Raw genomic sequence first — 17,907 nt, forward strand, 5'->3', positions numbered from 1 at the left:
CTGGACCCCTGTCTGCGAAAGACCCTCTCCCTGAAGGCAGTAACTGGAGAGAGAAGTAACTGTATAGTATATGTTTGGCACGTGGCTGCCACGAAGCAGGGGCTCAACCCCCAATGACTCACCTAAGAGCTACTGAGCACTACAGCTTCTGTCCAGACCACCCAGACCACCCTGGAGTGAAGCAGGTCCCAGAAGGGACCATGTGGCTCCAGGTTGCTCAGGGTGCTCTTTCTAGGGCCCATGTGCCCATTTCCCTTTGTCTTGGAGAAAAATGTTCGTGGCTAGAAGTGGACCTTGCTTCTGAGATGGGCTTGACATCGGCAGTTGCCCCAGTTCGTGCCTGCTTAGTCCTTAGCCTCCATCAGTGGACTCATAGGCTGGATGGTGCCTCTTCACAGACCAACAAAGGTTACTGAGTGTCTGCTGATCAGGATGGTCTCTAGAACCTCTCTGTAAACTCGCACCCTTGAGGTATCCATGTGTATCTTTCATGATGGATTGTATCTACAAGCCTGATAAACTCTCCCTCTTTCCCCAGAACCTCTGGTAGCTCCCCAGTGCCCCCTGAATTAAGCTCAATCTCTGCATCCTGGCTTTCAAGAATTTTCCTAATCTGGGTGCTGCTTATCTTTCTGCTACACCCATGAATGTCCTTGACATTATAGTCAACTGGGACTACTTGCTGGAGGAAGTGGTTGGGTAAGGTTTAAGGGAGCTTGCAACCCCACATCTGCATCCCATGTCAGTATTCCTGGCTTCCTTGGGTGGCCTTTGCTTCATCATCCCCAAACCTAAGCCATTTCCAGGATAACAAGCAGTCTCTCTGGTCTCCTGTAGACTTCTCCTCCCTCCCCCTCCTTCTCCCTCCCCCCTCCTCCTTCCTCCCCCCCGCCCTACCAAATGGTAGAAAGACATGAAGAGTGTCATGGTCTCTAGAGGAGAGGAGAGGAGAGGAAGAGAGAGAGAAGTTTGTACAATGCTGGGACATACTAGGGTCTTTGAAAATGTGGTCTTCTTTACTCTTTTTTCTATTGTGTTTCCTTTTACTCTGCTAGAGGAATTCTATTTAGGTGACTTACATGTGTCAATTGAGTGAGATCCAGAGGCAGTTCTGCTGCTGTTGTTTTTAGTTGCTGAGTTATGTCTGACTCTTTTTGACTCCATGGACTGTAGCCTGCTAGGCTCCTCTGTTCATGGGATTTTCCAGGCCAGAAGACTGGAGTGGGTAACCATCTTCTTCTCTAAGAGGCGGTTCAGGCAGGGTCAACGTTCTCTTCATGAGAGTCCTTAGTTCCATGTCCGTGGTCCACAGGGAAGCTCCTGTCCAAGGAATCTTCTTTCCTTTCACTCAGCTCAGGGCACCAAGAGCCTTTAGGGGTCCATGGTCAATTCCATCAGAGCACAAGCTGTAGCCTCTGCTGACAGGGAGGCTTGGGGGAGGGTTGCAGGGCTCCTGACAGGTATGCTGTGGTCTCTTAGTGAATATAATTTTCACAGGACAGATGTTTTCTGCTGGCGGAAAAAGAAATAATAAGTATGCTGGGACCCCCCACTTCCATGGCTGGAGTGTCGCCAGCACTAAATCAACAGCTCTCTTTCGAGTGTGTACACACATTCTTCCTGCCTGGTCAGTGGCTGAGGGCCACCCTGGGTCTATGCAGAAGTGTGTGTGTGTGTGTGTGCCTGTAGGGGATATATGGCCAAACCCCCACTGGCCTAAGGCTTAATTCAAAAAATGCCTCCTCCTCCAGGAAGCACTCCTATGGTGCCTCAGCTAGAATGATGAACCCTTTTGGTACTTACAGCTTCCCACCCAGTTTTCTGGGAGGCCTTGCAAAAAGGGTGAAGCAAGCAGAGTGGAGACACACAGAGCTGACTTTGGGTTCCAGTGTCCTTGTTTAAGAACCAGTGCTCTTGGGAAATGCAGTTCCTTGTTCTGAGCCCCCATTTCCTCACTCTAGGGTAGGAATAACCATGCCCATCTGTTGGGGTTGTCCTGGGGATTTAATGAACTAACGTGGACACCTGGCAGAGAGAAGGCCCTCAGTGCAAGGGACTCTCCCACCCCCTTCACAGCTGCCAGCTCTGCCAGGGCACCACCCACATCCTCCTCCCCTCGCCTCCGGCTGTGTTGGCTTTGGCACTTCCTTGGGGATAGAAATGAGAACATATAAGCCTTGGGGAGAGCGGTGTTCACTTGACATGTAGTTGGAATGGAGAAAGATTTGGCATCACAATGAAAATCCCAGTGACAAACTTGATTGTTGTCAAGACATGGTTGCTGTCTTCACTCATTGTTCAATTTTTAAATTAATTTTTATCGGATATAGTTGCTTTATGGTGTTGTGTTAGTTTCTACTGTATGGCAAAGTGAGTCAACTATATGTATGCATTATTGTTCATAGTAAATACGTTTCTAGTTCAAGTGACTTAATTGTGAGCTTTCTGCCTTGGGAACGGCGCCTTTGGGCCCTCCTGCCCCTGCCCACAGGGCCGTGACTGATGTATGGGTGGAAGGCGCTGTGTTTACTCTCTTCCCTCAATTTCCCCTGTGTCGGAAGAATAAAGAATTCTTTGGTGCCTGGCTGCCCATACCCACCCGGCTCCCCCAGGAACATGAAAGAGGGCAGGCAGCTGCTTTCATTTCTAATTTGTCTCCAGTGGAATTATCCAGAAGGTGGATTTTAGGGGTTTCCTGGAGACAGAAATGCTACCTGCCCTGTGGCCTGGCCTGAAGGGGAACTTTTCATGAAATACAGCCCAGGTACTCGATGTCGCCTGGACAGAATAATGAAACACTTCTTACAGGCAATTTAGGAGTCTGAGAAACGGGCAGCTGACTTTCAAAGGCAGACGCCAAAGTGTCAGCAGACTTCTCTTAAAGGTCAAGGCTGAGAGGAAAACCTGCCTGAGGCTAAATGAGGGGAGGTTTGGATTTGGGCTGTGAGTGATGGATTTCATTTCAAGCTGTTGGCACTTTGACCACACCTCTCTCCTGAATTATTAGGAAAGGACTGGGCTTCAAATCATAGGCCTGGGTATGAATCCTGATTCTACCACTTACTTGCTGTGTGATCTTGGGAAGTTGCCCTCTCTGAGCATCAGTGTTCTCAGAACTGGAATTAAAATAATACCTTCACCTCTGGTAACTAATAGAAAGATTAAATGTGAAAGTACCAGGTGCATAACAGGAAGTCAAAGCTTTTTTTCCTTCTTTTACTTTTTTTCCTTAATTGTGTGCTATAAGTTGGGGTTTCCCAGGTGGCGCTAGTGGTAAAGAACCTGCCTATCCATGCTGGAGATATAAGAGACGTGGGTTTGATTCCTGGGACAGGAAGATCCCCTGGAGGGCATGGCAACCCACTCCAGTATTCTTGCCAGGAGAATCCCACGGACAGAGGAGTCTGGCAGCCTACAGTCCATAGGGTCACAAAGAGTTGGACACAACCGAAGTGACTTCTCACGCATATATGCATATGCTACAAGTCAGGGGACCTGGAGCTTTGCACTGGTCTCATCAAAAACTTTCCATGGCCCTTGGTCAAGGCTTTTGTTTTTTCTAGGCTTCATTTCCTAGATCCAGTAATAAAAATTATCCTTTACTAGAGGCTTGGTTCTGGTTTAGTTGCTAAGTTGTGTCTGACTCTTGCAATCTCATGGATCGTAGTGTGTCAGTATCCTCTGTCCACGGGATTTTCTAGGCAAGAATACTGGAGTGGTTTGCCATTTCCTTCTCTGGGGATTTTCCCCAACCCAGGGATTGAACCCGGGTCTCCTGCACGCAGGCAGATTCTCTACCAACTGAGCTACCAGTGAGGCCTAGAGGCTTACTATGTACTTGGAACTGTGGAAAATGCTTTATATGTCCCTTCCTTCCTTCCTTCTTCCCAACAAATCAGTGGCCCTCCACACCCATGGGTTCTGCATCTGTGGATACCACCAACATTGCGTTGTGTTAGGTACTAGTAATAAGTATAATAATAAGTAATAAGTAATCTAGAGATGATATATTGATTACTATAAGTAATCTAGAGGATGTTCATAGCTTATACACAAATATGACTCCACTTTATTAATATAAGGGACTAGAGCATCCTCAGAGTTTGGTCCTGGAATCAATTCCCTGGATACCGAGGGAGAATTGTATATATATTGAGCACCTACTATGTGCTATGCACATATCAGGCACCATGATATGGCAGTGAACATAATAGAAAAAATCAGATGTTCTTACATTTATATCCTTGCAGAGCAGTCAGGAAATAAATAAAATATGTAAGTAATGTTTATATTATGTTGGATGGCGAGTGCTGTAGAGAAAAATAAAAACTGGAAGGGCATAGCATCTGCACGTGGGATTTTAAGTAGAGAAGGGGGATCAGGTAAGGCCTGTTGAAGGGTGACTTTTCACACAGATATGAAGGAGGTGAGGGAGCAAGCATCTGCTTGGGGGTGGGTGGCGGCTTGGCAGCAGGGAGAAGTGCTAGTGCAAAGGCCCTGATGATGTGGGGATGTGCCTGCTGGACTCAAGGACCAACCAGGAGCCATGCGTCTACAGGGGGGCGAACAGAGGGTGTGGGGCTGCCAGTAGAGCACAGGCTTGGTGACTCCGTGGTGCCTGGTTGGCCAATTCAAGAGCTTGTGCTTTTTCTCTGAGATGGGAAGCCAGTGATGTGCATTTCTTTCTTTTTCTTTTCTTCTTCCCTCCCTCCTTCACTCACTCTTGATTCCTTTCTTTTTTACTTTAACCAGATTTTTATTCCACAAAATTTTCTTATCTTTACCTTTCTTAAGAAGCTTTCTTACAGCTCTCCCAGGGAGCTCCAACAATGAAGCCTTTTCCTTTTCCAACCCCAAACCCCAGCACTCCCTCTTCCCCTCTCATCTCTCCATGTTCGTCTTCCCATCTGAGGGTTTTGTGCTGAAAGGCAATGAGATTGTTGCTTACATTTTAAAAGAATCCTCTATTATGTCAGTTAACCTTTCCAACTACTAGAGTGGTTGGTTGTGTGCATGCTATAATCCCTGATTAAGTATTTTTTTTGGTAATGCATGATATTAAAATTCATTATATCAAAGAGGCATTATGGGCTGGAACTTGTCTCAAAAGATAAAAACAGTTTATGCATTTAACATTTACTGAACATGCTAGCTGCTGGAAATGTGACAGGGAGGAAAACACAGCAAGGGAGTTTCTGCCCTCAGGCTGCTTATACTCCAGTGGTTTGATGTGTGATACAGTGGCTTACACCAAGAAGAGGTGCGAGGGGAAAGGACTCTCGGGTGGAAAAGGTATGAGCAGATTTCGATGACGACCTCACAGCAGGACAAGCAAAGGCCCTGGGGTGGGAGCACCTGGAATCCACTTAGCTCACTGGAGTGGGGGAGGGGAGGAGGCCACCAAAGGATTTTTAGAGCCATGGGAGGCATGGTCTAATTTATTGAAGTAGACTCGGAGAAACATTTTACTAGCAGGGGAGAGGTAGAAGTGAGATGACAGTAAGGAGGGGAAGTCAGTAAACAGCATCGGATGCCCATCAGCAAGAACAGGTAAGAGCAGGCAGGGATCACAGAGACCTCAGGGGCCTGGTGCTGAAGGTGTGTGGCTCTCACAGACTATTCTCCAGATTTCACCCTGTTTGCAGCTATGCTCGATTCCTGGCTCAGGAAATGGTCCTTCTTAAGAAGACAGAGAAGAATCTGAAGTGGAACTTGACTGAAGCTGGGAGTACAAGGTTTAAGTCCTGGGGTAGCTCAATCTCTTCCATCAGCTGCCGCCACCTCTCTTCAGATTCACAAATTTGACTCTCTATTGCTGCTTGAAAATTTGCAAGTGTGTCTTCAAACAATCTCCAGTCAAAAAGTGAAGTCTGATTTCTTCACAGTCTGATTTTGAAGTAGTCTCATCCGTGAGTCTTTCCTGAATCAAATGAAGTTTGTCTAATATTTCTTCAAGTAAAGCGTCAAGAAGTCCTGTTTCTTTACATTTCTTAAGAAAAGCAGCGTTCACAATTGCGCCGGTGTGTCTGCCATCCATTTCCTTCTTCAGGGCCATTCTTCAGGTGGCTGTACAGGACTGCCTGTTGAGAGAGGTGATCTCCTTCCTCTTTGTTTTCACTCCTGAAAAGTAGGCTTGTCTTGGTTTGGTCCGCTCACTGTAGTGAGAATGGAAGACATCAGACAAAGGCTTTACTGATGGTAGATCATTTTGAGGGTCAGCATGTTGTTGGCAAAACACTTTATAAATTCCTTTAAGTCCATCAGCTAGAATAGTGTGGTCATTCTTGGCATAGAAAAAGTGGTAATTCTTGAAATAGGATTTTAAGTCACATCCCACCGTGGCTCCTGCTTTCTCACAAAGCATGCATTTCAACTTCCTTCCTGTCTTGATTTCTTTCTTTACTGATTCCACGTCAAAATTTCTATCATTATTATATGGGTCATGGTCCTCACTTTCCACAACTGCCAAGGAATACAGCAAACAGTTTTCATGAGCAGCTATATTCTCTGACTGTGCGAAGTACAGGACATTACACTTGAGGTCTTCGGGGCAGAGTGCACATATCCTTTCTTGCAACCTTTCTGCAACCTGGAAGACACTGGTTGGGAGCCGGACTGTGTCCTTCGCGTGCTGCGTCAGAGCCGCCCCTTGATTAAGTATTAATAGTTCCTTTCCACATAAGAAAAGGATAAAAAAGGTGAAAACAGAGATACCAGTCCTATTGGATTAGGACCTTATTTAGCCTTAATAGCCACCCCCACCCTCCTAAAATTGCTATCTCCAAAGATAGCCACACTGGGCATTAGGGCTGAAACATGTATATTTGTGCTGTGTGTGTATATGTGTCAGTCACTCAGTCGTGTCCGACTCTTTGTGACCCCGTGGACTGTAGCTCTCCAGGCTCCTCTGTTCATGGAATTCTCCGGTCAAGAATATTGGAGTGGGTAGCCATTTCCTTCTCCAAGGGACCTTCCCGACCCAGGGATAGAACTTAGATCTCCTTCATTGCAGGCAGATTCTTTACCATCTGAGCTACCAGGGAAACACATATTTGTGGGGGAGGCTACAATTCAGCCCATAACTCATAATATGTGTTTTTCATCTATATACTTTCAACATATTTGTGTTTTGAAATTTAAAGTGCATCACTTATAGAGAGAATATTCTTGAATCTTGCTTTTTAATCTAGTCTGTCATTCTGGTTTTTTTTTTTTTTTTAATTGAGGAGTTTTACATTTAGTAAGATTATAAATATTTTAGGTTTAAGATGATTATTTTGCTATTTGTTTTCATTTGTTTTTTTGGGGATTGTTTCTCTAATGATACTTTCCTTTCCTAATTATACATATTTTTGGAATTCCATTTTATTTCCTCTATTTGGCTTCTCATCAGTACTTCTTATTGCTTCTTAGTTGTTGCTCTAAAGCTAACAATATGCCTCTTTAGCTTGTCAGAATAAATCTATTTAGACTGGCTCATCACCTTGACTGTCAATGGCACCCCACTCCAGTACTCTTGCCTGGAAAATCCCATGGACGGAGGAGCCTGGTGGGCTGCAGTCTATGGGGTCGCTAAGAGTTGGACATGACTGAGCGACTTCACTTTCACTTTTCGCTTTCATGCATTGGAGAAGGAAATGGCAACCCGCTCCAGTGTTCTTGCCTGGAGAATCCCAGGGACGAGGGAGCCTGGTGGGCTGCCATCTATGGGGTTGCACAGAGTCAGACACGACTGAAGCAACTTAGCAGCAGAAGCAGCAGCATCACCTTGACTGTAGGTTTTGATATGGAGAATCTGTGGAAAGCCCGTTTTTCTCAAGCAACTCTGACTTGATGGGGCCAACCTCCAAATCTTTGTCTATTGTGGATATTGTGAGGGCTTGGATTTAGGGCTTTTTATTTTGGTGGGACCAAAGGTGTCCTGCAAAATATGACAGCCACATGTAGCTGTTTAAATTTATAAAGTGAAATGAAATAAATTACAAACTCATTTCCTTAGTTGTACTAGTCATATTTTGAGTGCTTGATAACTGCCTGCAGCTCATGGTTATCATTTTGGACCAGTCAAGTAACATTAACATCATTGCAGAAGTTCTAATGGCCAGTGACTATCAAGAGCATGCCTGACTCTAGGGTGTGGTCCTGACTCTTACACTGTCATGATCTTCATGTCTCAGCTGGAGACCTGGGTGTGAACAAGATTTCCCTCCCCTGGCTGAACTGTTCTCTAGCACTGCTTAACTTTCAGTATCTGTCTTGTTCTCCGCTCTGTTGTAGCTACTCTGTCTCTGAGTATAGCCTAGCTTTCAGCTCAGGACTTTATAGGCCTCCCTCCACACCTTCTGGAGACCCCTGTCTGTGCAGTTCACTCCTCTCTGCTTTTCCTCACAGTTCCAGCCGTTCCAGCTGTTCTGAGCTCTGATTTTGACCTCCTCAGCTCATTAGAACTATCATGTTGTGGGCACACGCTGGCTCTCTGCTCTGCAGTGGGGGAATCCCCCCAGACAGAGAGCTGGGCACTTTCGGGGCTCACCTTGTGAACTCCCCTCCTTGCTGGCATCCTGGCCTTGTGCTGCCTTTTTTCCAGTGCCAGAAAACTGTTGCCTTCTGTGCTTTGTCCATTTTGTTTGTTTTATTTCACTGATGGCAGGCATACTTATACTACTACCCTCATTAATTAGCAAGCAACTTAAAACCACAAATTACAAGCTCTTGTTTTTTAAAACTCTCCATCGCTACTGGGTTTTTCTATAGAAAATTTACTCTGCTCAGTAGTTAACATCACATTGTCTTACTGGTTCCTCTTTCCTTTGCTCCTATTTTTTCCCATTGAGATCCTTTGGGGAAACTCCAAATTCTTTCCTCATATGATACAGAGAATTTAGCTCTCTCCAGATCTTGTCCGCAAAACTATATAACCCAACTTATAGAAAGTCTTAGCTGAAATAAGATCTTGTTCCCATTTAGTGGGATCTGTCCTCTTTAGATGATAGCTGAAGTTACAGAAAGCAAAACAATTTTTTTAATTCTAGCTAATTCACCTCTGTTATTCTCACCCTGAGATCCCCTGATTCTGTCTTCTATCCTCTGGTCAGAAGATCTTTCTAAAACCCAAATCTGACCCTGACACTCTTCTTCAATGGCTTTCCCTAGCGGGTAAGATAAGATCACATATCTTCAACTGACATAGACATCCTTCCACGAACCATTCCTTTCTGTATCTCCAGCTCCATCTCTTTTTATTCTACACCTCCTCCAACACACACACACACACACACACACACAGGTTTAGCTTCTGCAAAACTGAAATCTTTGTGGGTCTCAAAACATGCCAACCTGTTTCTTTCCTGTATTCCTTTTCTCATATTGTTTCCTCTATCTGAAATACCCTTCCCCTATCTCCAACTTTCCTATTTTTCTCTGTACCCTAACTCATTCTTCAAGGCCAGGTTTAGAGATATTTTCCTTCTGAAAGAATTCCCTGATTCCGACCTTCCACAGCTGGGTCAAGTACCTCCTCAGAAGACCCATGGAGCTCCCTCTGTCGTCCTCCCCACTCAGACTAGGAAAGGTGGCGTCTGTCTGTCCATCTGGTCTCTCTACTGCTTGGTGCAGTTGTCTGTTAGGTAGTATGTTTTGTTTTGTATCATTTTTCTACCCAATAGATGTTTATCAAGGACATAGTATGAGAAGGGTGCTGCTCCGAAATCTCTGCCCTTTGCGAGTTTGTGTTCTGATGAGAAGAGCAGAAAACAAACAAATTGATAAACACAATCATTCAGGAAGCGATAAGTCTATGGAGGAAAGTAAAACAGAGTAAGGACAAGGCAGACACCCGGATGCTCGTGTGAATCTAGTGTCTCTCTGATGAGGTGACATTTGAGCGGCAGCCTGAGTGAAGTGATGGAAGGTGCAGATACCTAGGGGACCTCCGATCTCTGGGAAGAATGAAGAATTGGAAGTGGGAGCTTCCAAGAGCGCTCAGTGAATAGCAAGCAGACAGACCGGTGGGGCAGAGGCAGAGTGAACGAGGTGGGCAGTGAGACATGAGGGGCCTGGATCCTAGGACATTCTAGGTCAGTCTAAGTACTTAAGTTGTTTTCTCCCTGAATTTAAGGAAGCCACTGAGAGGTTGTGAACAGCAGAGTGACATGATCTTACTGGTATTTTAAGGGCTCATGCTGGCTGCTCTGTTGAGAACAGACTGTAAAGGAGCAAGGGAGGAAACCCGAGGCTGGTTGGGTGACTGCAGGGGTCAAGGTGAGTGAACATGTGATTTGGACCAGGGTGTTAGCATTGGAAATGGGTTAACATTGGCTTAGTGTGTATTTGTGGAATAATGATTAAATTTCTTTAGCTCCCCTGTGAGCCTTTTGTAAACTTTTGGAAGGCAAGATCTGTATCTGATTTATCTTTCTATTTGAAGTACTTAGAACAAGGCCTGCCAAATCATAGGAGTACAATATTATTTTTAAATGTTTTTCTTTCTTTTTTAAAATCGGTGAGTTTCTGAGCGCGACATAAATGGAGGGAAGGACGATATATGATATCTTATTGTTACTCCATTTTCTAGATGGGGAAACTGAAGTTCAGAGAGGTTAAATCTCAATTAAGTCCTCACAAGCCACAAGGTAATGAAGCCAGTCTTTAATCTCAAGTCTGTCTGAGCTCATAGTCCTTACCTTTTCCATTCTATCAGCTAGGCTGGTATAGAGAAGGTGCTGGTAAGGCATGGGAGGAAAGACTGGACGTGGGGGCCCCGGCTATGAGTGGCAAATCCCACTCCTGATGACAGACAGCGCCTCCTTCAAAAGCAAAGCTGTAATCTCTGTCCTAGGCAGAAAGACCTGCTTTTGGAAAAGCCTCCTTTTCCAGGCAGAGTCAACATGCACCTGTGTGACTGGTCCTTCTGATTCACACATGGGGGTTGCATTTTATTTTTTTATTTTTTGAAAATAAAAAGAAAATGAAAAAAAAAGTGAAATCCCAGTTGCCAAGTCTGTTAACGACACACATAATGGTGTGTTAACACGGGTGATTATCGAGCTGGACAGCACCCAGCTTTCTGCCAAAACAAACCTTTCTGCTCAGCAGACCTGGGAATGCTTGAGCCAGAATGGGACAGAGTGAGGAGGGTGGACTGCAATCTTCCATGGTCTGGAAACAGTTAAATGCCATGCTGTTGGCATTGCTGACTTCCCCGTGGGCTCTGGTGGGAAGGACCGGACCCCAGATCTTCTATGAACCTTCCACAGGACCCCAGGCAAGTGACCACCACCTGTTTCTGGATCTCGGCTTCTCCTCCTGTGGGTTGGATTAATGATTTCTAAGTTCCATCGATTCTAGCCTTCTGTGTTTCTGGGAGAACTTCAAGGAGCCAGAGGTTCTCAGGCTGTGGGCGCCTTGTGCACTCAAGGAGGCTCCAGTCTGTACAGCAGAGCTGGGCTGGCACCACCAGCTCCAGAGCCTGTGAAACACCTTCAGATTGTTCTACCAGCTATGAAACCTTGGGCATCACCTCAGTCTCTGTTTTCTCTTCTGTAAAATGGTAAATGAACTTACTTTAGAAGGCTGTTATGAGGAGTAAATAGAATACAAGATGTAAGGTACTTAGCCCAGTGCCTGGAACACAGGAAGTCATAAATACATGTTAGTTTCTTTCCTTCCCCTACTGCACTCTGCCTTCATCCTTTCTTCTCTCCTTCCCTTCCTACCTCTCCCTTCCTTCATTCTTCTTCTTTTTTTTTTTTTTCCCTTCCTCTCCTCCCTCTCCACTTCCTCCCCTTCCCTTCCAGAAGAAAAATCTGTCTCCTATTGTGGTGCTGTGAGCCAGTTTGCTTCATTCAGTTGCAAATTACTAGACTGCAGGGACCACACGGGGGTCATCTTTTTATCCTCTCTCTCTGAGCACAGAGTAGGTGCTGAATAAATGTCTGGGGAATCAGTGATTGACTTGAAGGAGTCAGAGGCAAGCCTGCCATCGCTGGTTTCTTGGCTCTCTCATCCCTCTTTCTTCTGATGGAAACATAAAAAGCATATACTCACACTCTTACTGGCTTGCTTGCAACTCCCTCCCTTCCCAAGGCTATAAAAAACATTATATTCTAAAATGAAACAAAGGTAATGGAAACCAGAAAGCCATGTTTTGCGTGCGATCGAAAACACATGTTAAGAATGAGGATTTGAAATGATGAATCTGCACGAAGCCATTGGCAATGATCCCCTGTCTGCCTCTCTGCTCTGGTCGGGAGCAGGAGCATGCAGATTTGCAGTAGCCCCCATGCTGAGGCAGCCTCGGTTGTCAAGGCAGCAGACTAGGCATGGCCATGGGCATCTTTTTCCTTTCAAGCTCTCCTGGAGAGTGCTAGGTTATACAGGGGTGAGGATCACAGCATTCTTCTGACCTTTGGAAACATGGGGAAAGGATCCTTTTGGGTTCTGAAGAAGAGGCCCTAGTTCCCCTTTGTCCTTATGATGAGAAGAGTCACTGTCAGTTGGTGATTCCCTCCTGTTTAAATATAAACTGAGGCATGTTAAAACTTTTGAATTTATTTAAGCGAAAATCATTTTGAACCAGACAGCATCCAATCTGGCAGATGGAAATGAACTCCAAGAGTTGTATGAAACGAAAGACTTACAGGTAGAAGGGAGCAGGAACAAGGAAGTTATACCTGGTAGGGGCATATCAGGCAGATTACCTACTTAGAGCTGGTCAGGTAATTTCTGATTGACTGAGGTTCTACTTCTGGGAGAACCAAAACTGTAAGTTAAGTCTTGGTTTGGTGCACCAAATCAAGACATGGGGCTTCGCACAGATGACTCCATTTTGGACATGTTTAACTCCATTTTTAACACTATGAGATAAACATTTTATCTACATTAAGTCAATAGCTATTTTGCAGGGTCATTCTGAATATTCACTCTGCTCATTTTACAGGTGATGCAACTAAGTCATATAGGTAGTAAGTGGTGGGCTGAGGTTATAGTATCACTAGTAATATCCATCATCACTGAGTTCTCATTTTTTGTTTATCTATGCATTCATTCAGTAGATGTTTACTGAGTACCTGCTGTGTGCCAGACCCTGTGAGTTAGTTGGAGATACAGCATTGAACAAGAGAGATCGATGTCCTTGATCTTACAGTTGGCTGGCAAAGATGTCATGACCTGCTTGATGTTCAAGGTCATTGAGTCTGGTGTAAAAGAAATGCCAACGACTATGAGCTTTTGTGATATAAGGTACTTGGGTCTGAGGTGTCAGGGAGAGCTGTCCTGAGGAGTGACCTCAAGGGGGTCCTAGAAGACAGGAGGGGCTAAACAACTAAACTGAGGTAGAACCTTCCCGCCGAGGGAAACAGGTAAAAGGGCAGAAAAGAGCGTGATGTGATCAAGGGAGCAAAGAGGCATGGAAGACGAGGTTTCCATCCTCTATTCCATTTCATCCCCTCAACAACCATAAGGGAGATATTATTAATTATTACCTTTCTTTAACAGAGCATGAAACTGAGCTAGGTTCAGCAGGTTGCCCAAGGTCACACACCCAGCAATGAATTAAACCCAGTGAATTGACTCCCCTGCCTATGTTGAATCTAAAATAGCATATCTTACAAGGCCTCTGTCAGATAAAAGGTAAGACCTTTTACAGAGACTAAAAGTGAGACCTGTGACCAAGAACTAGAAAGCTTTGAATCCTGAGGCTCTGTGCTGTGGGGCCTGAGGGACACCAGTGGCGGGGACAGATAAGCCCATGCAACTGTTGAAGAATTTTATGCCATGGGTCTCCCCTACCTGTAGAAATGGCAGACTCCAGGGTCTGTAGATGACAGCATCATATTTCCATTCCTAACACTGCCTTGGGGACTCTCTAGACATCACAAGAGTCTGGATCTAAAATTATTTAAGGTCCGGTGTTTGCGCGTGGTTAAAATTGTAGCTTAGGTATTGCCTCTGCCAAGAAGCCTTCCTTGAACACTTCAAGCCTGATGCCCTTTCTTTCCTTTGTTTCTCCCACATACACCTTCCCATCCCTGCTCCCTGCCCTGGTGGTTCTTCTTTTTCACTGTGAACCACACTGTGTTATGTATATTTGTTCACTAGGCTGTCAACCCCTCTTGAAGGAGAGCTCCCCAAAACTAGAGCTCGAGTCCCATTCATCTCTGTGTCCAGTCCAGCCCAGCACCCCCTGATGTTGGCTGATGATAAGTGAACACCCCATTTTCCATCTCTATTGGAGGGATAGCAGCCTCGGATATTCAGGAGTTAAATGGCTGTCATGAGCCTAGAGGCAGTCCATGCTGGAAATGAGATCAACAGTGGGAAACATGCAGAAGAGCTCAGAGAACATGCTGCTAGGAGAGAGGCCACAGCATCTGCTTTAAAGTGGGCACTGCCCTTGTTGGGTGTTTCAAGCTCAGGTGAGACCCTGGGGAGGTGGAGCCCAGGCTGGAGAGGGTGGGGCTGGAGAGGAAGAGCTGCATTTCCTAAATGGTTTCCATCTGCTCTGCCAGTGTCCATACTCTTGGAGTGAAATCACATTTAACTCCCTCCTGCCTGTTCACCCATACCATAAACTTGTACCGAGCACCAACTATGTGCCAGTCACTCTGCTCTCTTCTGGGAAAATAGAAATGGAGGAATGAGTCTATCTGGGGGAGAAGAGAATGGAAACAGATGTGACGCAAGTGCTTTACATAAGAAGGAAGACTTAAAACCCAGAACCTGGGTGAGTCACTTTGGGAAATCTAGGAGAGATTTGCAGAGAGATAACATTTCAGCTCGGTCTTAAAGGACCAGAGGAACTTGAAGGTGAAGCAAGGTGTTTCTGGCAGAAGAAATCGCAAAAGCAAAGGCCCAGAGGAATGCTTGGATATGTCCTGTCTAGAAAACAAAGTCAAGTTGGTTCATTGGGTCAAGAACATAGGGCACTCTTGGGGCGTGGGGTAGAAGGAAAGGAAGACACAGTGACAGGTGACTCAGCACCTGAATTTACCTTTTGCAGAGTCACAAGCACATTGTCTGCTGTGAAACAGCAGATACTAACCCCTGATGGGAGTAGGCGATTTTTGCTTCTTCGCATGATTGGTTCTGTCAGCCAACCACAGAGGAGCCCAGTAGTCAGTGGAAGAAGCTGGATTGTATAGGTATGGAAGATGTGGCCAGTGTAGTGCAAGAGCCCACAGGGCTGCCATACTGGGGATAACAGAGTCTCATTATAGAAGGACCAAGCATGGGCTTCAATTAGAATGGGAACCAAGAGCTTTGGAAGCAATGCCTCTCCTTGGTGCTGCCCCTGCTTCCTCTGAGTGAGAGCTGATAAAAAGCTCTCCAAGAAGCCTAGATAAAGGAAAGAGGGAGGAGGGCAGTGAGGGCAGGGAGAAGGGAACCCACGAGGATGTCAGGCTCTGTGTACCTGAGGTCCATTGTCCTGGCTCTGAGCAAAGATGGAGGTCCCCATGAGCAGAGTCCACAGCAGCCATGGCTTTGGGAGAAAACACTGTCAGAAACACCCAGGCTGAAGGAACTTCATTATCACTTGCATCCAGGCACCTGGCCCAGCCCAGAGCTCCACACTGACCTTGCAAGCCTCTCCCCTTAGCTGTGTACTGGACCGGAGGGGAGCTCAGGCTGTATGTTTCTTCATTACCTCACATGTTTCTGGCCCTGCTTTTGGAAGCCTGAGGTTGCTGGTTCCCCCTAGCTGCTCTGTCTCCTTGAAAAGAGTAACTCCCAGGTACTTTGTCATCTCCCTGATAAACATCTAGCCACCACTCAAGATTCAACTTAAGAGAGTAACACATTGACTAAGGATAGGGCTTTGGGATCTGCCGGACCTGTGTTCAAACCATGCTTTTTGTCTTACTGGTTATATGTTTTTTTTTTTTTACAGGAATGCATTATTGTTTTATTAGTATTATGTCACCTCCAAAATACAGATTAAACCTCTGATCTTCATACATAGGTAGCTCAGTGTGTATCATATACTCTCCCTGCAGCAGGTCAGCTGTGTGTGCTGGGGCAAGTCATATGGTTGGTCGATTGAACAAATTTTTGTTTCACTTAGCATGTTTACTGAATGCCCAGTTCTTTACCTTTGCATGTCTGTTTCCTCACGTATAAAACGGAACCAATGATAGTACCTGTCTCACAGGGCTGTTGTGAGAATGAAATCATATAATGTACGTAAGGGGATGCAATGTGGTGTAATATACCTGTGTCCTCCAAAAGCCGTTCAAGCCCTAACCTCCCTATACTGTGAATTTCAATGTATTTGGAAATAAGACTTTTGAGATGAAATCATGTCAGATTGAGGGTATGTTCTAGATCTGAAGACTGGCATCTTATAGAAACAAAAGACACACAGATCAGAGCGGATAGCTGTGTGATGAAGGAGGCAGTAGTTGGAGTGAAGCAGTTAGAAGCTAAGGAACACCCAGGTTGCTTGGAGCCACCTGAAGCTAGAAGAAAGTGTGGAACAGATTCTCCTTAGACCCTTCAGGAGGAGCCAGCTCAGCTGACACCTTGATATCCAGAATCTTGAACTTGCAAGAATACTTTTCTGTTCTTTTAAGCTATGCAGTTGGTGGCAGTCTGTGAAGGCAGCCCCGGGAAACTAATACACATAAGTACTCAATACAGGGTAAGCATCAGCATTATCGGGGCTTCTCTGGTGGCTCAGTGGTAAAGAACTGCCTGCCAATGCAAGAGACATGGGTTCGATCCCTGGGTTGGGAAGATCCCCTGGAGAAAGAAATGGTTAGCCACTCCAGTAGTCTTGCCTGGGAAATCTCATGGACAGAGAAGCCTTGTGGGCTACAGAGGAGCCTGGTGGGGTTGCAAAGAGTCAGACATTACATGACTTAGTGACTATACAACAATTTAGCCTTATTATACTCTCTGAAGCCTTTCTTTAAACTCTGGGAAGAACAGACTGCCTCTTCCTTGAAGTCCCACTATACCCTGTGCATCTCTGACACTCTTTAAGGGAATTAGCTGCTTATATATTCATCTCTGACATCGAACTTTGAATCCTTGGAGAGCAGGAAATGTGCCTGACTCACCTTGTATCTGCAGTATCCAGCACAGGGCCTGGCACAAGAGGAGGCACTTAGAAAAGACTGGACAAGAATACAGGTTTTCTGGCTCCCTGTTGGCCCACGGGGCCCCTGTCAGCCTCCTGCCTTGATAGAATACTCCATGACTGAACAAACCCAGGGCATCTGGTGCCCCTCCCCCACCATTCTCCCACATCTGGCTGTATTAGGTGTGAATGAATGAAAACCATAAGGATCCCATTTGCTCTCTCCCTGCTTCTTTTTAACCTGCATGCATTTAGAATTAATCAGCCAAGCATGACTGAGAGTTTTGACAAACTCAAAATACTAGAGAAAGAGTTCAAGATGTTTTGATGATCCTCAATGCAAAAATGGTTAAGCCGTTGGCCTAGGCATTTATTGTATCTGAAGTCAGTGAAGTTTTGGACCACAGCAGCCTGCCCAGTCTCCTAGGTGAAGTGGGAGATGCATAGAGGGACACTGAGGTTTTGTCTCTTCTTAACCCCAGGATTCACACTGCCTGGGCAGTAGTCAGTACCAGATGGACCAGAAAGTCAGAATGTTGAGCATCTTTCCAGCGTCAGAGCTTCTGCCCTTGGCTCAGGACTGGAATCCCAAATGCTGCAGTTTGGGACAAATCTGATACCACTCACTGCTCCCAGGGTTTATATTTCAGTTCTGGAAGTTCATGATGACAGGTGTACAGCCAGGCCCAGCTGGATGAGAGAGTCAAGAGGTCACATGACTTAAAAATTGATGCACAGCCTTCTCACTAAGAAAACAAATGAATTTCTTTTTTTCTTATAACAAAAACAGTAACTGCTTTTCTGTTATGTGAAAAATAATCATAGAACGA

At 45.4% G+C, this 17,907-nt stretch overlaps 1 long non-coding RNA gene and 1 pseudogene across 1 annotated transcript in view; one reads left to right on the forward strand and one right to left on the reverse strand.

The window, feature by feature from the left end:
- Positions 1-5,443: 5,443 nt before the first annotated feature.
- LOC147375409 (PHD finger protein 11 pseudogene) lies at positions 5,444-8,560 on the reverse strand (annotated as a pseudogene).
- A 2,553-nt stretch (positions 8,561-11,113) lies between these two features.
- Positions 11,114-17,907, forward strand: part of LOC147375410 (uncharacterized) — a 49,157-nt gene continuing 42,363 nt past the window's right edge. The window contains exon 1 of the long non-coding RNA XR_015160043.1: positions 11,114-11,267. This is a non-coding gene — a long non-coding RNA (uncharacterized LOC147375410). The remainder of the gene's footprint in view (positions 11,268-17,907) is intronic.

This window comes from Bos grunniens, chromosome 3, assembly GCF_055505025.1.
Source record: "Bos grunniens cultivar Pamir isolate PY7600 chromosome 3, Bosgru_T2T1.0, whole genome shotgun sequence".
NCBI classification, from domain to species: domain Eukaryota; kingdom Metazoa; phylum Chordata; class Mammalia; order Artiodactyla; family Bovidae; genus Bos; species Bos grunniens.